Source organism: Chenopodium album, chromosome 23 (genome assembly GCF_948465745.1).
Source record: "Chenopodium album chromosome 23, dcCheAlbu1.1, whole genome shotgun sequence".
NCBI lineage: Eukaryota > Viridiplantae > Streptophyta > Magnoliopsida > Caryophyllales > Amaranthaceae > Chenopodium > Chenopodium album.
In genome coordinates this window covers 11,121,963-11,145,323 of record NC_137856.1, presented here as the reverse complement: position 1 = coordinate 11,145,323, position 23,361 = coordinate 11,121,963, and the positions used below count along the sequence as shown (strand labels likewise).

Genomic DNA, 23,361 nt, shown 5'->3' with positions numbered 1-23,361 from the left:
CAAAGAAAGAGAAGGTTGCTTTTTGTGAATTCTTAAGGGGAGTTAAAGTTCCAGAGGGTTATTCTTCAAATATTAGTAGTCTTGTGTCTATGAAAGACTTAAAATTAATAGGTTTAAAGTCTCATGATTGTCATATTCTACTAGAGCATATCTTGCCAGCTGCTTTGAGGTTTATTTTACCAGAACGTGTTCAACAAGCCATCACAAGACTTTGCTTTTTTTTTTTTTGCTGAAATATGTCGCAAAGTTATCGACCCTCAAAAACTAACCAATTTGCATAAAGAACTTGTTGTCACTTTGTGTAAGCTTGAGATGTTTTTTCCATCATCTTTTTTTGACATTATGGTTCATCTAACTGTTCATTTAGTTAGAGAAACACAACTGTGTGGGCCGGCATATTTGAGATAAATGTACCCAATTGAGCGCTTTATGAAGATATTAAAAGGGTATGTGATGAATCGAAGTCGTCCAGAAGGTTGCATGGTTCAACGATCCCTAGCTGAAGAAGCTATTGATTTTTGTAGTGAATATCTCTTTAATGTTGACCCTATTGGTCTACCAAAGTCGCAAAGCATCACATCTACGGGTAAGGGAATTGTGGGAAATGTAGTGATATCCATATCTCATGATGAATGGCGTCAAGCACACCTTTATGTTCTTCACAACAGCTCTGAAGTTGAGCCTTATGTAGATGAACACATGACTTTCTTAAGGGACTTTAATCCTACTAGAAACCAAGCATGGTTAGCTTCTGAACACAATCAAACTTTTGTTAATTGGCTACAAACAAAGGTTGCTGAAGATTTGAACAGGAGACCAGATTCTGTTTCTGAAAGACTGAAAGCTTTGTTCCGAGGTCCCCGTATGGAAGTCATATCTTATTCTGCACATCAGATAAACGGATTTACTTTCTATACAAAGGAATGAGATAATCAAAGTACTATGCAAAACAGTGGTGTGGCTCTTGAGGCTGAGGCTATGCATATTTCTAGTGCAAAAGACAAAAATCCTATTTTTGCTAGCACGTCATATTATGGGTTTGTTGTGAGCATGTGGGAGTTAGATTACAATATGTTTAGGTTACCCGTCTTCAAATGTATGTGGGTTGAGAATAAACGCATCCAAATTGATAATATGAAGTTCACCCGAGTTGATTTCCGAAGGGCTAGCTATACTAAGGAGCCATTTATATTAGCATCTCAAGCAAGACAAATTTTCTTTGTTACTGACCCAAAGGATAAGAATTGGAGCATTGTCTTATCGACAAATGAAAAAATGCTAGTATTGACCAAGTTGAAGATGATATAGGAAATGAATTTGAAGAGCACCCATTCCCTAAATCATTACAATCCTTTGATGATGATACTGACGAAGATGATTTGTATAAGTGAGCTGATCATTATGAAGGGATATGGATTTTAAGAGACGTCGAGGTGGGCCATTAAAGAAGAATTGGATGCAACCCCTTCGAAAGAAGCGCAAGATCTAAAATGATGGAAGAGACAACGAGTAGTTGGAAACATTAATTTTTTGTTAGATTTTTTCAATAGTACAATGATACATTAGAGTTTTAGTTACATTTGCACATTTGTGAAACTGATGAATTAACTAATGTTATGGATTTAAAATTTAGTGTGATACTATGTTTTTTATTTCCATATATTTGCTTCCTTTATGGACACCAGTAACCTATTTTGTATTTTTTTTATCACCTATTATCATCAGGTTTCTCCTTTCTGAATTTACTAGTGTGTGTGTGTGTTTTAATCTGTGTGTGTTTTAATCTGTAGTGCATTTATGGTCTTTTAGTTCAGGTATATTTAGTTTTTGTTACAACTGATGAATTATACAGCTTTGGCAAGTATATGTTTATAATCTTTAATTTTCTCAGCAATGTATTATTGATTGAATGTATCCACCTATTAGTAGCTACTACTAAATGTTACATTATTCTGTTGCATTATTCGTAGTCTCCTCTCACTGCTATTTTTATTTCCACTTAAATTTTATAGGTAATGGGATCCAGTCAGCAGGATGATGATGGTACAAATGCTTCTTTTAAAAGAAATAGACCAACAACAACTAAGCGAGGTGCAACACGCATGAAGAATGTTGTTCGAGCCAGGAATAGAAAAATGGTTTTTCCAGTATAGTGGAACTCAAAAGGCCAACCTATTGGAAATAATAGTGTGATCATGTCAATTTATTTGGGAGCCACAACACGAAGCACAATTCCTATCAATTATAAAGATTGGGATCGAGTTCCTTATGCTTTGAAAAATGCAATTTGGGAAGATGTCTCGGTAATAATATTCTCTTATATTATGATTTTGCAGTATTAATCAGTTATTTACTTTTTATTTAAATTAGTTTGATTTAGTGATTTTTGTTTTTTTTTTCCTTTTATGATAGAAAACATTTAACATTCCAGAACAAAAGAAAAAATGGATCATTTCTAAAGCAGCTGACAAGATGATGTATTTTAGGTGCTTTTTAACAAGAAATTGGCTCTACGATAACCATGGGAATGTACGTGATGAGCCACCTAAGTTATATCCATTTATTGAGAAATCTGATTGGGAGTCCTTTGTAAGCAGTCGATTGTCTGATGAATTTAAGGTAAATTGCTCAACCTAGATTATAATTATTATTTATTTTAGCATATACATCCTATAGACTGCACTTACTTATCAGAATCATATTGGACAGAAAACTAGCGAGGATAATCGACACAGAGCAAAGAAAAAAAAATATCCTCAAAAGCGTTCCCGTAGAGGATGTGCTCGCTTAGAGCAAGATATGGTAAGTTGTAAACCCAAAGTGTTTTACAAATCTCTATTTCCACCAGAAGATCATTCATTTCCTTTGCATTAGTTTCACCTTTGTCTTTTCAGTGTTGAGACTTTAGCTATAAATCATTCCTTCTCTTTATACCTAGCATTTTTACCTATTCTAGAGTGAGTAATTTAGTGTAGGATGGTTAGTCATGGAGATTTTCAAGCTATATTGTATAATACATTTCATGCACTCTAGTTTTGCTCAAATGTAATACCGTGAAATGGAGATCATCACTTTTTTCATGTAGTTAGCTGAGTTGGCTTCTACTGATAATCCAATGAATTTTATACCACAAGCGTCTATGTGGAAGGCTATACGAAGTGATAAAAAAACTTGGAAAGTTTATGAGAAAGCTCAAGAAGTTGCGGAGAAAATTGTGAGTGTTTTCACGCCTCTTTTAATTATTTACTATTAAAACCCAAATTTTGTTCCTCCTACAACTAGCCTAAGAAACTATGCTAAACTCTTGAAATACAGGAATGTCTTATATACTCAAGAAATTTGACATGTTTTTTATTTTTCTATTTATGTTGTTTTTAATCGATTGTTATGTAGGATATGCTAGAAAACCTTGCTGCTAATGGCGAGTTTCCAGATTCCGGGCGCGAGGATGTGCTCTTCAAGGCTTTAGGAAATAAGGCAGAGCATGGAGGTCGTGTAAGGGTTGTTGGTTCTGGTGTCAATATCACAGATTATTTTGGAAGCTTAAAAAATCCTAAAGAGTCACAAGATGAGGTAAAGGATTTAAAATCAATGGTGATGGCTATGTGTAGGGAATATTTCAAGCACTATAACCCCAAGCTTGAACCCCACTGTGATCATATACTTAAGTATGGTGGCGTTCCAAAGGGAAGAAAGCTAGATCAAAAGAGTCGCCAACAAGTTTTAGGAACTTGTAAACCCAAAACGATCCAGGAGATCGTCAACTCCATAAGGTCAGGAACCAAATAGGGTTCGGGGATGAGGGTACGAATCCAATCTACAAAAGAAGGGACCTGCCCTATAAAATAGGCCTCTACTTTGTTCTACTCGTATTCATGTGCGCTTTTCGACTAACATGCAAACATTATATTAACCCTAACCTGTTTAATCTATGTTGGTTGAATATTAATGCACAAATAAAAACTATTATTGGCGATCACTTGAATTAAAATCATATTAGCCTAAACCAAATTATTAATTATCTTATTAAGCGTGATTTCAAGTACAAATTCCCTTTAAACATGCATAAAAGGTGTGATCAAGCAATAATAATAAATAATATCAAGCAACATACGCATAATCATCATAATATAATCATAATAATAATAATCAAAATCATGTTAAGGCATAATAAAGCTTAAATATAATAGCAAGACCCTAGGCATGATACTAACAAATCCTAGCATGTCAATAAACAATAAAGATCAAAGCTTTAAACCTAACATGGTACTAACATGCTATCATGATATTAGAAAGAATAAAAGGCACCCTAAACATGATACTAGAAAGCATTAAAAACATCCTAACATGATACTAGGAATATTAAACAATATAAGCATGCTTTCTACAAGAATAAAGCAATAAGATTACATACTTTGATGCCTCTTACCTCTTTCTAATAACAAAATACACGCGTTAGTAAACTTCATTGAAAATAAAAAAGATTAGAATCAAATTAAATAAAGTTTAAACTAGATTTGGACCAAACCCTAAGAAAATATTAAACCTTGCACGTCTAGGGCGAAGGCAACTTCGAACTTGGCTAGATGATTCTAAATCTTGTGTATGCGGAATTGTGTTTAAAAGGTTGGTTTAGAAAGAGAGAGAGAAAGAAAGAATTAAGTAATTCTTGATGAGAGTTGATCGTTGATGAATAAAAACGGAGGTCGAGGACCCTATTTATAAGGAAAATAGTCCGGAAAATCATAGAATTTGATAAGGAATAAAACTACACATTGTCGCCATAAATACACTCTGTCGTGAGGCGATAGGGTTTGTCGCGAGGCGACAAGGTATGTCGCCAAGCGACAGACTTGTCGTTTGGCGACAGCCTGGCTTACACGCGCTTTCCACGCGGAATCCGATCTTTAACCAAATTGATGTACGGAATCCGTACAGAAGATAAAACATATCCTTTAAAAATAATAATATAATAATAGAAATAATAATATTTTATTCCGAATAAAAATCCATCTTAAAATAATTATTAAATCTAATAATATTAGAATTTAAAAGAACCTTCTAGAAACTTCTAGAAAGCTATAATTAATCCTAATAATTTTAAAAATAATAATTAACATTGGACCCTCCTCTAGATCATTGGGCCGTATGTAAATAATGAATCGGGTCCAGTTTAGTGTTTTGGCCATAACTTCCTCAATACTCATCGGAATTGGGCGTATAATATATCGTTGGGAAGGTCATTTCGAGCCCCATCCAATTACACTATTATTGGACCCTTATTATGGACCAAACTAAACTGGATTGGTTATTTTTAATAAAAGAGAGTTGTTTTCAAAAACAGAGAGAAGAGAATTTTAATATAAACTAAACCGCAACACTTGACTTTTCCACACTTTCACCTCATTCGATTATGGTTCGACGTGAAAGGCATTCATCACTAGGTTTGGTTTTGGGGAGACACAAATGGGTGTCTACAGAAGCCCCCACTTTGACTGAGTTTGGAGAAACGCATGTTTCGAAAATAAAAGTCAAAGTAGCGATAGGGACGGAGAATGATTCAGAACGTTCTGCGATTCCAAATCATTCTTATAACACCGATACCTGTAAAACAATGTTAGTTAAACAGATAAAAGAGTTTAAGAAACGTGTATCTTGCACCGTCGAGCACACGTCTCTGGAGTAACCGTTTTGTTGTTGCATTTCGTTCCGACGACCTTCTACGAGCTAGAGAATGCCATCTTTGAAGGTAACATTGCGTTGTCATCTTCAACATTTCTTGGGGACAATCCTCCACAGTATTTCGGGAACATCATCGAAAATAATTGTACGTCGTTATCTTCAGGGTTGTGGCATTACGTCGCCACGACAGTGCGTCGCCGCTATAGACAATCTCTACTTTATCTCGAGGGATCGTCGAAGGTGACCATATCTTGTCATCTTCAGAATTTGTGACATTATTTCTCCACGGCAGTATCTCGCCACTAAACAACTCCTCTCCATGTTGGGACGTCGTCGAAGATCACTCTACGTATTGATCTTTAATATTACTTTGTACCAATACGTCGGTGTCTCTACTGTTTTGTGAACCATTATGTTGGTGCTTCCATTGCTTATGAACCATTTTTCGATGCCTTGCTATGAGCCAATATTTAGGCGCTTTATGCTAAGTGAGACGATCTTTTATCAGGTCGATCACTTAATGTGATTGTAATCGAGCCGACTACTAAATCATGTCAATTTGCTCAGAGGGGCTAACTGGCATACCAAGGAACCCAAACTGCTGCACTAGGTCCACATAATCATAATATGGGGCCCAACATGTTGTCGCCGCTCCAGCGCCAGCCAGAAACAGCTGTCGCCAGGATTTGCATCTGTCGCCAGGCGACAGAGTCTGTCGCCTCGCGACAATCCTTTCGTTTGGCGACAGAATCGGGTTTTTACATACCCGTCTTCTTCTTCATTTCGCTGCTGCTCTACTTCGTTCATTTTCGCAAAAACTTCAAAACACTCGTTCTTGCTCGTTTCTTAGCCGAATTCGCTCAAACTTGTTACAAATCGAAGCTTTTCTCATCTACTTTCCCAATCTATGTAAGTTTTGCTCAAACTCTACTCGATTTTTGATGAATTTTGCGTTCTTGTTCACGAATTTTTGAAAAATTCGAATATGTTCATGCTTAATTTGCTTTGTTTGTTGAATTTTATGCCTTGAATTTGTTTGATTATGCTTGTATATTGCCTTGGGAGTATTTTGAGACTTGTTTGACTCAATTTAGTGAAGAAATGAGCAATTCACCATTGTTGGACCTCTTAAGGTCGTGAAGAACAATGTGACTCGTTCTTTGTGCTTTTGCCGTCTTTTCTTGTACAATTTGTCACAATATTTACCATATTATCGCAAGAAATTGTTTGTTTGCTTGAAAATGCTAATTATGCTTAGTTGAATTTTTACTCTGTTTTTGCAAACATAGTATCATGCGGCTAGGCAAACCTTAGATACTATAAAGCCTTAAATTTAATTACCTTTACATAATTTAGCATGGCTAGACGACGTGGTTCCGATTCTCGATCGAGAGACTCGCGTCGGGAGGACGAGCTTGCCAGCGAGGGCGAGGACGTTCCGTCTACGTCCAGACTTGGACTTCTTCTAGATTGGGACGAGCGCACTCTGTTCCATGCACCCGTGCGTCATTTGTCGGAGCGAGTCCGACACGGTTTTGCGAGAGGGAGGACCCGTAGCCACGGCTCGGGTAATTCCACCATCGGCACGCTCTATGACACCTTCATCAGTAGAGATGAGGGTTTGCGACAGCTTTGGGAGTCGTGTGGGATGACTCCTCTTCTTCTGGCCACCTAGGCCATGATTTCATACGATGGGGGTAACCTCGTCGTCCGAGCTTCCGATCAGTGATCGGAATTATTAGAAAGCTAATATATTCAGCAAGGTCAAGTGATCGGAATGCCTAGATGGAGGCCGCTTCCGATCAGTAATATTAATATAATTAATATTACAACTTAATCTTGACTGAACCCTTCGGGTCACACCCAAGCAAAATATACGAACCGACTCGACGAATTAATTCGGAAGAAATTAATTCGTCGCCCGAGTGTTAAATATTTAGACATCGGTAATACGAGCTTGGAGCGTCGAAACCGATCGTCGGAAGTCGAGTCAAAAATAATAAAAAAGACGAGAGGCGTAAAATAAATAATCAATCGACCATATTCCTAAAATACCCCTAGCATCGAAGTGCCCCGAGCATCCGAATGCTAGGGGCAAAAATGTCCTAGTATTGGTGGCTAGCAAGCGCACCAAGCCGAGCCTAGCATGGCTGGCTAGGTGCGTGCTAGCAGGCACGCACAACGGCAGCTAGTAGCCGCATGCACGTGGTGCGTGCAGCAGCTAGCTGCCGCAGCTAGGCGTGCTAGCACAGCAGCACTAGATGCCACGCACAGCAGCAAGCCCGCACCAAGTGCGTGGCTTGTGCGCACAGCAGCAGCCCGCATCTTGGTACGGGGCTGGGCGCGGGCTGGGCTCATGGCTTGGGTCAAAGGGCCGGTCACTATGGGAAGCTTGAGGAATATGGGAGCAACTAGGTGAGGACATGTGGCACAAGGAGAGTATTGAGTGGGGAGCAAGTATGGTCCCCTACTCTCCATGTGGTCCTCACCAACCCATTTCACATGGTAATGCCATTTGTAGATTTATTATTAGTTTGCATTTTTAATTTAATTTAGCCTTAAATTAATTTGTGGAATTTCATGATCCCGGACATTGATGGGATAGAAATTCCCACTCATACTTTCCTCTATAAATACCAACCATAGGATTTGGAGTAAAGTGCTTGAGTGGCCTGGGAGTTAGAAAGAGCATTCCATATTTTTGGAAAAACTCTTAAACTCCATTAACACTTGGGTTTTGATCGGACCTAAAAAGTCGTGTTCGTCCTTTGTGGGTGGATACCGTTGGAGGCACGGCATTTGCGGTGCTCAAGGCTTTCAAGTAAGAGCCCGTTTTGTGAGGGCGAAGCTCGCTTCAAGGGTATGATTCGTTCTTCCTTTTCTTGTGTTTATTTATTTTTGCTTTATGGTTTTATTAATTACGAGTGGTTCCTTGGGTCGGGGTTGTTTCCGCGGTGAGTCGGACTCACCAAACCCCAACAACGGTATCGGAGTCCCGCTCGTTTATTTTTATAATCATGTTTTTCAAGGTTTATTTTGGCTTATTTTTTCTGGTTTAAGTTGCTAATTAGATTAGTAGCTCAGTTATATTTTAATCCCGTTTTTAATGTAGAATTTGGCCCAGAACCCAGATTTTCGCCTAAAACTAGTGAATTTTGGGTGGAAAAGGTGTTCTGGAAAGGTTTTTACCCTATTGGGCTGTGATTTTAGCCAAATTCTTGCCAGGAATGCCTTTTTCGAGGGATTTTTTGTTTTTGACGAAAATTTTTAAGTCTTTTCTAACCTTGAAATTAATGGCATAACTTGTTGATTATGTGGTTGATTATTTGCATTATTTTCTACATTTTTAAGTCCCCTTAAAGCACACTTACTTGGTAGTATTTGATGCTTAAAGGTTGATTTATTTACACATAATTGCAAACTAATTGCTTTTTAGTGTGAAAATTTTTGTTTTGAGGCTTCCTAAGTGTTAAAGATTCAATCTTTATTTGTGATAAGTGATTGAAACTTTAAAAACCACTAAATTCTATGTTATTTTGTGTTAAACTTTGTTGTTTTAATCATTTTGAGTTGATTGGAAACATAAAGTTTCAATTTTTGTGATAGAAATTTGGTTATCTTCATGTTGGAAGATATAATTTTCAAGGATTCACAAAATTAAGATGTTGGAATTTTCATTTGAACATTAAAGTTCATATTTTTCCAACTTCCCATTACTTTGTCAAATTCTCAAGTTTAATTTAAATTGATTAAATTAAAAGTGAGAAATTGCCTCAACTTTGTTATTACACCAAGCTAAACCAATTTAATTAAGAATGGTTCTTGGAATTATTTTGGTTATTTGCACTTTAAAATTTTATTAAGTTAGACTGGTTTAAAGTTTAATTTTATTTTTTGCTTATTAAGTTAGTTTTAAAATTAATTTAGAATTAATTAATTATGTCTCGCGAAATGGGATCAAATCCCGAGACCATGGCACGCAAAACGAGGCAAAGAACCACCCTTGGCTAGCCGGGCTGCATAGCAGCCCGCATGTGGCTGCCAAGGTGGCTGCCCCGCCTTGCGTGCGGCCACACACGCGGCAGCAGCACAGGGCCGCAGCAGCCACGTGCGTGCGGCAGTGGCAGCAGCCCATGGCTGCTTGCCGCGGGCGTGTGTGCGGAGTTTTTGGTGTGTGCATATGCTTGGTGCGGTGAGGTGACTAGCCGTAATATGCTTGGTTTGCATGAGCCGCGATTATTCGAGTTTCCTTGGCAAAACGCTTAAAGCGAAAGCCACTTGAAATGCGGTTTGCTCAATATTGCTTATTTTGTCGTTTTATTTTAATTAATTTTGTTTATTTTAATTAAAATTTTGGGAGGCTAGGCCTCGATATTTAGCGGCATTGGAAAAATTTTATTTTGACAACTTTGGGTGCTACCGACTTAATTAATTGGATTAATTAAGGGAAATGCGGAATTTAGTGGGAGCTTCAATTATTAATGACATCAATTACATAATCGGTTAAACAACTTTGACTAGTTTTAATTAGGCGTGTTAATTGGATTAACCACCTAGATTAGTTACTAGTGCGCGCGTTGTTTAAATGCATTTTACATGTTTGATTTTGTAAATTGCATGGGCCATTCACAAATAGTGAATGGATGAATGGAATGTATATTCTCTCACGGGTTTTATGAAATGGCAACTAGTGGGACCCGACTAGGATAGAAAATACGGACTACGTGCCGTTATGTATTTTTGTAAATCTAAATACGGTCTACGCACCGTTAAGTATTTTTGTACCTTAATATTTAGATTATTCCTAGTCGTAGACACTAGTATTTGCATAGTTTGGTTAAGTCTTGAAGACGGCGTTTCTTGGAAGACAAACCTTGAATTGCAAATGAAGACCTTTTGAAGATTTGAAGAATTCAAGGGGTCATGCTAGTTGCCAATATGCATCTATAATTTCACTTTATATTTTATGCTTATATATATATACATGTGAATTATTCGTTAGATGTATGTTTAGGTTTTCTTTATGTTGCGATGATTAGTTAAGTTCACTTAAATCAACCAACATAGAAATCCTAGGTCCCTAATAATATTGAGTCAAACTTGCCTTTCCAAAACAACACACCAACCGGAAGAGGGTGATGGTAGGCTACGCCAAAGCGAGGTGCCATCACTTCTCCAAGGCTCATAAGGCACACCGGGTGTGCACGTTGGTTTTGGTTTAACTCATCGGTATGAGTGAGGAGTCCTCACATACCGTGGCAAAAGAGATACATCGTCAAAGATGCATTAGATGCGACGATTGTCTAACCAAGAGTGGCTTAGAGCCATTAGCAAGGCAATGCTTACCCTAGAAGATTGAGTGTTTAAGACAAGCCAAAGCATGCTTAACCACTCTTTGTTTTTTCGGATCTTGGAATCGCCTTATTTTCACAAAATAGGGACAATTTTACGTGTAAATAAGAGGCTAAATAAATATTGAAAATTTGCATGAATAAAATTCAATATTATTTAAGTAATTTTGAATGGTTTTTCATTAAAATTCTTTCAATTGCAGAATCATGTCTTCAACTAATGACAACGACCTTATGTACCCGGAACTTCCCGAAAAGTTACCATTTTTGCTCAATTTGGTGAACTTTAAGGAATGGGATGATGAACTCCGAAAGACACTCAGAAATTGCTACCTAGAGCATATCTTGGACACTCCGATCCCCAGTTTCTACTCGAAAGGGATCATGAGTGATGAATCTCATGAAGAATGGAGCATGGATTGCTCGAAACTCATGGCAAACTCCATCCCGGTTCAATGGAAGGAGGTTTTCTCCGGCTATTTTCCAGACATGATGCTCAAAGCTCTTGAGGATGTAGTCAATTTTAGGGTCACCAAAAGTGCTAGGGGCAATTATGATGATCATGTGGAGGATGTGACTAGGTCACTCTCCAAAATGAGGATCAAGCCACCGCAAGATGGTTGTCTCTCGAAAGAAAGACAAGAGGTGTGGGGAAAAGTCTACATTGCGAGACTTAGGCCCGAAATGCCACTTCAAGCTCATGTAATTAACATGACAAGGCTATTCAACCATCTGGAGCTAATTAGCAAACCAGTGGAAGACGAGCAAGCGGCTCACATGCTTCTTAGCTCTCTTCACTCGGGATATGTGGGGCTTAAAATGCGTCTTGTTTAGGGTAATTTTACCCCTCCATGCGGCCCAATCAGAGGGTGACACGTGTCAGCCCGGGGATGGTCCAAAGTGGACATATCCCTGTTTGACACGTGTCATTCCGGATATTTGGGGGAAAAAGTCGGCCTTCAGGCCCAAATCCCAAGAAAGCCGCAATGCGGCGCAGCCCATCTCTGATTAGGGTTCTGTCACCTAATCAGGGGCACAAATCCCAAGGACCCTATAAATAGGGGGATTCCCCTCATTTGGAGGACACATTTTACCATTTATTACAAACTGTCCCTTTGATAGAGACAACTGAGCTAGAAAGCCTAGCAGATCCCCACCTAAATTTCCGCACCTTTTTCTCTCCTTCAAGTTACTAACTTGAGCGTTGGAGGCAGAGCACCACCCAAACGGTGTCTTCGTTGATTTTGCGGGTACAGAAGCCCTCCGGACCAGTCTTCGAGTTGTAACTCTCCCAAGGGACAAAAACACCCAAAACATTTAGCGCCGTCTGTGGGGAGAGTACCTCAAGATGGTTCAAAGTTCTGTACCAATTCTTAATCCTACCTCTCTACGTCCGGGTACTCAAACGGGTACCCCGGACGACATGCAACCGGTTATTCAGCCGGTAGGGTTTGAAATCTCTCAGCCTCCCCCTCAGCCAGAGGTATTCACTGAGGAGGAGGAAGGAGATGAAGATGATGATGTGGAGACCTACACATCTAAGGACGGCTCTCTCATCTCTAAATCCATTCGTTCCAGGGATCAACTGGAGCGAAATGAAGACCAGGCGGGCCAGAGCAGGCGCCCGTCTGGAAGGCCAGATGGGGAAACCCAGAAGGCCAAAGGTCAAGCCTTAGTCACCCGAGATGAGCTCATGAAATTCATGACCTCTTTCAAAGGTGAAATCAAGGCCATGATCAACCAAAACAAGGCAGGCTCTAGTAGGAGTCAGCCGGCTAAAAAGACTCCCAATGATGGGAAGAAGAAGAAGCCAGTCAAGAACGGGCAGCCAACTCCTCACCCAAAGGAGAAGGCAGCCGCAAAACTTGACTGGTCTAAGATTTTGATGCCTCGGCGACCCCAGCCGGAGGCCAAGAAACCGTCTACCTTCGATACTAGAGAAGTCATCAATCGAAGGAGGCAGCAGCAGTCTGAGTCAGCTTCTACCTCAAGCTTTCCAAACAGCTTCAAGCAGGCTTCTGCAAGGAAATCTCTGTCCTTGCATGAGAGTCGGACAGGCGGTAAATCTGTCAACACCGAACCTCAGCTGATGATAGGGTCTATGCCATACGCACCCCAAGCGCAGTATGGGCAATATTGCCTCCAATTCATGCAGCCGCCTCCTTTTGGAGGTCAGGCGACATATACTCCTGCCCAGCCTCTAGACTGGCAGCTTCGGCTAATGAGGCTGGGCGAACAACCGTCTGCCTTTGCAGCCAATATAACCGAGGTGGCTCAGCCGGCCAAGGTTAAGAATGTATTGGTGGGCACCTATGATGGTACCACCAACCCAGAAGACCACCTGATGGCATATACCAACCTCATGTGCTTGCAGGGTTGGGACGATGCCACCTGGTGTCGTTGTTTCCCGGCTACGCTGAAGGGCATTGCCCAGCAGTGGTTTGGCAACTTGCCAGCCGGTTCTATTGATAGCTTCAGGAGGCTAGCCTTCTTGTTTGCTACCAACTTCTCAATGAACATTCCTGCCAAGAAAACGAGTCTTGACTTGAGCACCGTTAGGCAGGGTGAGAGAGAAGGGCTACGCTCATATGTCAGGCGGTTCAACCTGGTTAGAATACAGATCCAGGGACTGTCTGACGAGGTAGCTTTCACAGACTTTTTCAAGGGTCTGAAGGACGGGTCGGCTTTTAAGTTCGACCTTGTTTGAAAAGGGGCACTCACGCTACAGGCGGCCCTGAGGGAGGCGGAGAGCTACATTCAGGCTACCGACCTCTGCTCGCCTGGTAGCCAGTCAGACTCCAAGAAGTCTGACAAACAAAAAGAAAGCCGGTCTGCTCAGCCGGATAACAAAAAAGAAGAGAGCAAAAAGAGAAAAGAAGTCTGGGCGGTTAGTGATTCTGACCAGCCGTCCCAGAAGAAAAAGAAAGAGTTTAAACCGTACGTCCCCAAGTACGAGTTTAACAAAGACTGCAACTCCATCCTCATGGAGGTGAAGGATCGGCTGTCTACTGAGAAGCCGAATCCGATGAAGAGTTTCGTCCAGTCGCGGAACAAAAATAAATTTTGCCAGTTCCATGAGGAGGTTGGCCATGACACCAACTGTAACAATTTTTAACCAAAAATAAAAATTAAAATAAACTAAAATAGGAACATGTGTCATATTTGGAGGAGATTATGTACTACTCCGTAAAATTAAGTACTATAATAGAATATTATATAAAATATGCAATAATATATGAATAGGATTTTGACACATATGCACTGTAACAATTTATAACCAAAAATAAACTAAACTAAAACAAGGACACGTGTCAGCCATGGAGCTAGTGTACCCTATTTTAGTATAGTATATAGATAGATAGAAGATTCATGTATCTTTGCTATTACAAAACCTAAACAACAACCATGAATATCACAAAAATGAAGACAACCACGAATTCTACAGCACGTGCATCGCGCGTGCTCCAACGACTAAGTTTACTAAAAGAGAAAAAAAATATTTGTTGCACATAATAGAGAGCACCCATTTATGGCAAATGTTGCAGATAAATGTGGACGGAGGGAGTATAACGTTTTTGCTTTGATGGTTATCAATATATATGTAGCACAAGCTATAGTGAAACTGATATACACATACTACTATAATATATATTCCCCACATACTTGGATACTATACAAAAGTCGGGTATTTTGGTTATTATATCTACTCCTTAATACGCATATTAGGGAGTGTATAAGTTGGGGTTTTATCCTTGAGACGACGTGCCATTTACTCCCTGCGATTTAGATTGGAGGGCGTGAATCGTCTTGAGGAGAGCTGAAAGTTATCCGCGACTCACCTAACTAAATTTCCAGATTATTTTTCCACTTTATATTTCTTTAATTTTTCTATTTTTTCCTTGTATTATTTCCAACATCATATATAATATAAAAAATAGAAAAGAATAATCCCACCTTTCGCACATCTGCTCAAAATAATCTCACCTTTGCGTATTCCAGAAATAATCCTACCTTATACCCCCATCTTCCTAAAATAGTCCTTTTTACCTTCAACCAATAAAACAGGTTATTTTTTTTTATTATTTAATTTTTATTTTCCTCTAATCCCTCTTCTCTCACCTCACCCCCTCCATGGTTGCATCCATGTCAACAACCGTAACCACCTCCACACCACCACCTGACCTGCAAACCACAATCGTGCAGCCACCATCCCTCACCACGCTTGAGCAACCCCAACCCCGCCCCTTGCCGCCTGAGCCACCTACTCTCAGATCCCAAAACTCTCCTTAACAGCGACCAACCACAACCCCGCCCCTTGCCGCCTGAGCCACCCACACCTAGATCCCAAAACTCTCTTTAACAGCCACCATCCCCACCCCTACGTGGTGTCTCCCATCCCGAAACCCCCTAATTTCCTGAACCTAATCCTTCACCAAACACCAAAACCACCGATGACAGAGAGAACGACGCGACGGAAACAGAGGAAAAAGAAAGCGATGGTTGCGAAGGTGCGTAAGGGGGGCCAGGTGTTGGCTGGTTTGTGGGCTAAGCACTAGGGTTGGCTGATTTCCGATGGCAAGTGAGCGAAGTGTTGTGGTCGTGGCTCGGTGGTCGAATTATGTTCGGACTGGTGGGGTTTTGTTTGTGGTGGTGGCTAGGTCGAATGGTGTCCAGTTGTGGTAGCTGCGTTTCGGGTTTGGTGGTACCTGGGTAGTGGGTACCATGGTAGGTGGCGGGGGTTCGCTTGGTGGTGGTGGGTTGTGGTAGTAGGCTGGCAACAACTGCGGAGGAAGGTGATACTTTGTTGTGATGGTGGTAAGGGGCCGCGACAGAGGGTTGTGATGGTGGTAAGGGGCGGCGCCAGGGGGTTATGATGGTGGTGATGGTGGTAAGGGGCGGCGACACGGGGTTGTGATGGTGATGACGGTGGTGGGACGTTTCAATCCGGTGATGAAGGGTGGTCGTGGGGCTGGGAGAATTTTTTTAATTGTTTTGTTTTTTTTTTAAAAAAAAAAGATATTTAAAAATAGGACCAATTTGAAAGTGACAAGTGTCAAGTCACCTTCTAAAACAGGTTACTAATTTAACCGGTAAAAGGATCATTTTGAGAAGATGGGGATACAAGGTGGGATTATTTCTGGAATACGCAAAGGTTGGATTACTTTGAGCAGATGTGCCAAAGGTGGGATTATTGTTTTCAATTTTTCCTATATAATACTACCTCCGTTCAGTTTTAGTTTCAACTTTGGGTATTATTTGTGAGATATAAAATATTCCAAAGTTGCAACTAAAAACATAATGGAGATAGTACATTAATTTTTTGAACTTGTTCCATCCATCTCCAACCCTAAACTTTTTTTTTTTTTTTTTTTTTGACAAGAAATAGGATTTCATTGATAAAATATAGCCAAAAGACACTTTACATTGCAAATAATTCTTAAGAAATCTAAACTCCCAACACAAAAATATATCACCATAAAACAAAATACATTGTAGATTCGATCAACAATAGCCTTTATAAAAATCTTCTTCCGAAGCAATACAATCTGTGAGTTAACACTAATTCGGCTTAAGATCCATTGATGCATAGTCGTATGGATGAAAATACCTGGGTGGTACTCTAGATACTTAGAGAAAATGTGAAACCCTAAATCTTCATTCTTTGTCGAACGAACAATCACTAAAATCAATCATCCAAGAAAATTGCAACTGCCCATTTCCAATCTTCCATAAGAGAAGAAAAAGAAAATCATACTCCAAACTCCCACAAACGGAGAGAATAAATCCAAAAAATGGGAACAAAACTCTCATCAAGAGAGAGAAAGGAGGATTATTAACAATGATGAGTGACATTTATGGAACTCATTTGATCTCTTTTTGGATGACTTTTATTTCATTTTGTAGCTCTTTTCCTTAGTTTTGCTCTTTATTGATGAGTGTCATTTATGGCACTCATAGGGTAGTCTTTTAGGTTATTTCTTTCCCTCTTTGTTGCTTTCTTCTCTTAGTTTTGGTCCTTTTTCCTTTAGTTTCTCCCTTTTCCTCTTTTCTTTATGTTTCTTGTGTTTTTATCGTGTTTTCCTTTATTTTGCTCTTTTTCCCTTTTTATTTCCTTCTTTTGTTTACTTGTGTAGGTATTGTGAGATTCACCTTGGCAAAGGATACAATTCGGGACCTCAATGATCAAGCAAGGAAGAAGCATTGGGCTAGAGAGGGCTTAGAGAGGCCTTGGAGAGGCCTCGGAGAGGTCTCTAAGGAAATTCATCAGGCCGCGGGCGCGGGTAATCAAGCCGCGGGCGCGGGCTTATGATGTTCAAAACTGCCAAAAGTTGGCAGGAACTTGCCGCGGTTGCCCCGCGGTCTCTCCGCGGGCGCGGGCAAAATGGAGAGGCCTCTCCACTCAGAGAGACCGCGGCCCCCTGATCAGCCTTTGGGAGCAGGGGATCTAGCCGCGGGCGCGGGTCATCTACCCGCGGGCGCGGGCCCCTGATGCCGCGGGCGCGGGTGCTGCCCAGACAGCCCGCGGAGGGTTCCGTACCCATTTTTCCGCGGGCGCGGGTTTATCGGGAGAGACCGCGGGAGCTGCCGTTTTCTTCCTTGTTTATAAATAGAGTTGTATTTCCTTTTTTAAATCTAACTTTTTGATAATTTTCATTAGCTTAATTTTAGAGAGAGAAGTTAGAGAGAAGAGAGAGAGAAATTGTTGGCTTTGGATTTGTAACTCAACATTTGATCAATCAAGTTTGGATTTCTTCATCAATTTTAGTGAGATTTTCTTCTTTCCTTCATCTTTACTTACTTGTTATTTGATCCTTTTGCTTGATGTTTGTTTTTCTTGGAATTGAGTTGTGATAATATTGAATACTTTGATTTCTATTAGATTTTGATATAGAATGATGATCAATGCAATTTCTAGTTATTTGTTCTTGAATTTCATCATGATTAGTGAGTAGATTAGTTGCTAGGGAAAGGGGGAAGCATGTTTGATTAATGGAAATGCTAGTTGATGCTCTTGATTGGTTGATTTGTTGCAATTAATTTTGTTGACATGGTTTTGCATGAGATTGATTAGATTAGGATTGATCACCCTATAAGATTAATCTAGATTGCATTGCAACTCTTAATGACATGACCAATTGATTTAAAAGTTGCTCTAATTGATTGAGTTTGTTTATGATTCTTCTTGGTTTGCCTTTCATAGTGACCACTAGATTGGCCTATAGGAGATAGTACTTGAACTCTCTTGATTGCTACTATTGTTTGTCCATTGCAATACTTGAACTAATTGATTGAGTTTTAATCTAGCATTATCATTGGTTTTGCATGTGGAACCCACATCCCTAGTGTTTAGACCTTTGATCTAGTTCATTTAGTACCAACCGATATCTCATCTTCGACTCCGAGGTAGCTTGACTTAGACTTTAGTTTTCATCATTGCATTCCCTTGGGATCGACCCTTAACTTACCCTATATTCATATAAGGTTGGTTAGGTGTTTACAAATTTAGTTTGGCTAGGGGAAAGGGTAGGAAACGACATGCATTTTTCCCTTGTCATTTATTTCCTTACTTTGTGCTTTTCGTAGTTAGTTTCTTTATTTTGTGCATTTTCTTGTTTATTCGTTGTTTTTCTCTATTACTAGTTTGTTTTCATTTGTTTTTAGGTTATGATCGAACATCCAAATATTTTCGAGCTTTCCTTCAACATTTATCATTGCATTTTGAGCTTCAAGTCTAGAGGAACTCGAAGGGCAAGTTTCAAGACCGGTGCACGCATGCAGTGGGGGAATCATCTATGCCTCAAACCCACTAAAATGCCCATATACTTGCGCACCCCCTGGGTTTGTCCTCGTGCGCTTCCTCTTCTCCCCTATGTGCGGCCGCACCGGCGTGGGTCTATTTTTAAACGTCATAACCGACTTCTCCCTTGTATATATAGTAGTTTCCTTCTATTTTTAGACAACTTTTGATTAGATTTTCATTAGATAGATTTTTTATTAGAATTTTAGAGAGAGAATTAGAGCTTTGATCATATTTTGTAGAGAGAGAAACTCTAGTTTGAAGAGAGAGAAATTCATGGTGAATTGTTGATGATTCAAGATTTCTTCATTACAATTGATCTTTGATCAAGTTTTGTAAGGATTACTCATCTTTGATTTCAATATAAGTTTGATTTTAGTTGATTTCATTTGTTTTTCATATGATTGTTGATTGTTTGATGTTTGATTGAAGTTTCATTGATTTTTGTATTGATTTTAGATTTCTATTATGATCATGATGATATTGTTGATTAGTTGTGTTTTGATCTTAATTACTATGATTAGTGAGTAGTTTACTTTCTAGGGTAATGGTGAAGCATGTATGAGTAATGGATTAGTGTTAATTGGCGATAATTAATGGAGTTGATGATGTGATTAAACTTGGTTGATGAATCATGTGCATGTGTGTGATTAATTGAAGATTGGCCAACTTTGATTGTTGCACTAGATTGCATTGTAAGTTCACATTGATAAAGACCATTGATTTGTGGCTTTCATTTATACGATTGAGGTGTCTTGTGATGTTTTCTAGCTAGAGTTTATCGTAGTTAATGCTAGTTAGACCTCTAGGAGAATAGCTTGATATGCTCTTTTGGTTGCATGATTGATCTTCCCTCACATTGCTTGACTTAATTGATTTGACCTCCCAATTAGCCATCTCCATTACGAATGCATGTGGATCCTAGCCCTAGTGTTTATCATCTTTGATTTTCTACAAGTTTATTTGTGCCATTAGCTCTAGTTCTAGCTTACAACCCCACTATCGACTTCGAAATAGCTTAGCGCAAGACAATAGACTTTCAAACACTATTCCTTTGGGTTCGACCCTTGACTTGCTACTATAATTGTATAGGGGTTAGTTGAGTGTATAAATTTTGTTTGATTGTTTGGGGGAGGTAGCCCAACGACCTACCATTTCACCATCGATCAAAATGGCGCCGTTGCCGGGGAATGGGGTCTTGATTGTGTATTGTTGTTGAGTCTTTTCCATTTATTTGAAAAACACAAAAAGATTTTATTTCTTTCTTTTAGGCTACACTTGTAGCCGTGTTTCTAACAATTTCTTTGAGATTTAGCATGCATAGTGCTCGTGATCGATCTATTGTGCCTTTTGATCCCGAAATTGAGAGAACACTCTCAAGGAGAAGAATAACAAATAGATCTTTGCAATATAGAACTTCAAGTGAAGAGGAGTTTGAAGAAGAGATGAAAGAAGGAGGAATGGGAGAGAATCCAAGGGTAGCCTTGAAGGAATTAGGAATTCCCGGTGCTTATAGGTTCGAAAGTGGGATTGCTCCGCCTACAACACCTGCGAATGATTTCGAGATAAGACCGGCCATGATAACCTTAATAGAGAGGAGGCAATTTAGTGGAGCCAAGAGTGAGAGTGCGTTGAATCACCTCAAGGAATTTGAGAAGTATTGCAATACCATCAAGGTGAACGGCATTTCTCAAGAGTTCATTCGGCTAAAGTTGTTTCCCTTTTCTCTCATTGGTCGTGCCTTAGTGTGGTTGGATAAAGAGGTTAAGCCTAATTCGCTTAGAAAATGGGATGATGTTACTAGAGCTTTCTTGTCTTACTTTTACCCATAAAAGAAGACGGCGGAGGCTAGGGCATTAATCCAAGGATTCAAGCAAAGGCCTAATGAGAATCTCTATGAGGAATGGGAGAGGTACAAGGAGTACCAAAGAGAATGTCCACATCTTGGGATTCCTACTTATCAAGTGATCCAAATTTTCTATGGAGGTTTGAGTGCTCAAGGCAAGTCATGCCTAGATGGAGGAGCGAGAGGTCCTATAATGAATAGGACGGAGGAAAAAGTGGTATGCATAATTGAGGATGTTGTGAGATATTATAGAGATTGGCAAGAAGGTGAGAGAGAGTCTACAAGCAAGAGTGGCTCAACGGTGTATTCGGTGGATCACCTCAATGCAATCAACAACTTGTCATCCCAAATTTCAAATCTAGGGAAAGAGATGACATCAATTAAAGCGAAGCTTGAGAGTGTGTCTGTGAATTCTTCGAGTCTTCCCTCCCAAACCAAAGGGAGAGGTACAATCTCTAACTCTTCTCCTTCTACTTTTAATAACATGCCAAGTGGTTGTGTGTTTTGTAATTTATGTGGTTCTTATGATCATGATTCTTCCATGTGTTCACAAGCTTTTGTTGATGGATGTGATGATGTTGAAAATAATGAATGTGAACATGTGAACTTTGTTTCTAATGCCAATGGTGGTCAAAGGTTTGAAGGACCTAAGAACTTTGGTAATAGGAATTCTCACCCTCAAGCAGGTGGTTTCGATAATTATAACAATGGAGGATATAGGAACCAAGGAAACCAAGGTTTCCGAGGCAACTATAACCACCAAGGTTATAATAATCAAAACACAATCCATGGGTATGGCAATCAAAACCAATCTCAAGGTTTTGGTAATCATTACCATAACAATGGCAATAGTCAAGGAAGAGGAAGTTGGAACAACAACCAAAATAGGGGAAATTTTCAAAATAACATTCAAAGGGGACCCCCTCCCGGTTTTGCTCCAAAGTTCTTATTCCCAACCATCATCTTTAAAAACAAATTTGGAAGAATTGATTGACAATCAAACTAAGATCATTAACACCTATATGGCGGTTAGTGATAAGAAGTTCAATGAGATGATGACTCACAATAAGATGCTTGAGACAAAAATAACATAATTAGCAAACACTCTTAAGGACTATGTTAGTCCTTCTTCTTTGCCTTCCCAGGGTGTTGAACTGAAGAAACCCGTGTATTCCGTTACCACTAGTTGTGGGAGAGTCTTTAGTGAGGGAGTTTCTTGTTCCATCGAAGAGGAAGAGGAGAGGAGTGCTTTGAAGAATGAAGTTGAGAGGGTTGAGTCCAAGGATGTCTATTGTGAGGAGGAGCAAAAGAAAAAGAATGTTGGTGAGAAGATGTGTGAGGAGGAGAGATTTCTCGATCTACCTTACCCTCAAAAGTTCTTGAGGTATAAAATGGATGAGCAATTTGGGAAGTTCCTTGAAATGCTTAAAGAAGTTCATGTTTCCACCCCTTTTACCGAGTCTATTCCCCAAATGCCTAGGTACTCCAAGTTTCTTAAGGAGATTCTAGAAGGGAAGGAGGATTGTAATGAGGGTAATTCGGTGGAAGGAGGGAAATGTTTTAGTGCTCTTATCCATGGGGAACTACCGGAGAAAATGGAGGATCCGGGGAATTTTTCTATCCCTTGCAAGATCAAGAAAATGATGTTTGAAAATGCTCTTTGTGACTTAGGAGCTAGTATGAGTATCATGCCTGATTCGGTTTTCAAAAAACTCAATCTAGGTGAGCTTCTACCATCCAATATAACCCTTCAATTGGCCGATCGATCTATCAAGATTCCTAAGGGGAGAGTTGAGGATGTCCCACTTAAGATTGGGGAATTTGTTTTTCCCGTAGATTTTGTGGTGTTAGAAATTGAGGAAGATGAACACATTCCTATCATCTTAGGGAGACCTTTCTTAGCCACCTCGGGAGCTTTGATAAATGTGAAAGGAGGCCGCATTACTTTGAGATGTGGTAAGCAAGAGGAAAGTTTTAAGTTGAAGCCAATGCATGAATCTTTGTCTTTTGTGCAAGAAATGATGTGTGCAAGTTCTTCTCGTTCTATTGATAATGTGTGTATGATTGACTCTTCTACTAACGATGCTCTTGAGAATTTTGATGATGTTCTTGCAAGTTTTGATAGCATGAAGGTTAGTGAGGAGAAAATGATGATTCCCAAGCTCATGGACGAGGAGGAAATTGAGATTCCAAGTTGGTTTGAGCTTATTCTTCAAGATGAAGGGGAGGTTTCTATGATTGTGGAAGTTGAAGTTCCATCTACATTGAACAACAAGCCAAAGAATAAGGCTCGTGATTCCAAGAAATTGAGAAAAAGGAAGAAGTTGAGAAAAGAAAAATGTGGTTTTGAGAAGTGTTTCATGGAAGTTTCATCAAGCAACGAAGGAAGGTTGCTAAAGAATGAAGAAGATTTTGCACTTTCTAATACCTTAAAAAAGGTGGTGTTCTTTGACCCTCCTTGATTTGGAGGAAGGGTAGAGCTTAGGACCTTAAGCAAGCGCTTCCCGGGAGGCAACCCGAAGTTTCTAACCTTTCTTTTTGATTTTTGAATTTTTCTTGTTTTTCCCTTTTTTTTTATTTCCTTTTCTTTTCTTTTACTTTTCTACTTGTTTGGATTTTAAGGATTAACTTTTCGGGATTGGATTTCTCCAAGCAAGCATGATGAATGGAAGGTTTTTGCGGTA

The 23,361-nt window shown here is 39.6% G+C and overlaps 1 non-coding gene across 1 annotated transcript; it reads right to left on the bottom strand.

The window, feature by feature from the left end:
• Positions 1-20,676: 20,676 nt before the first annotated feature.
• Positions 20,677-20,782, bottom strand: LOC145609865 (small nucleolar RNA R71). The gene has a single exon (XR_014106139.1). It is a non-coding gene; the product is annotated as a small nucleolar RNA R71 (small nucleolar RNA).
• Between the last annotated feature and the right edge of the window lie 2,579 nt (positions 20,783-23,361).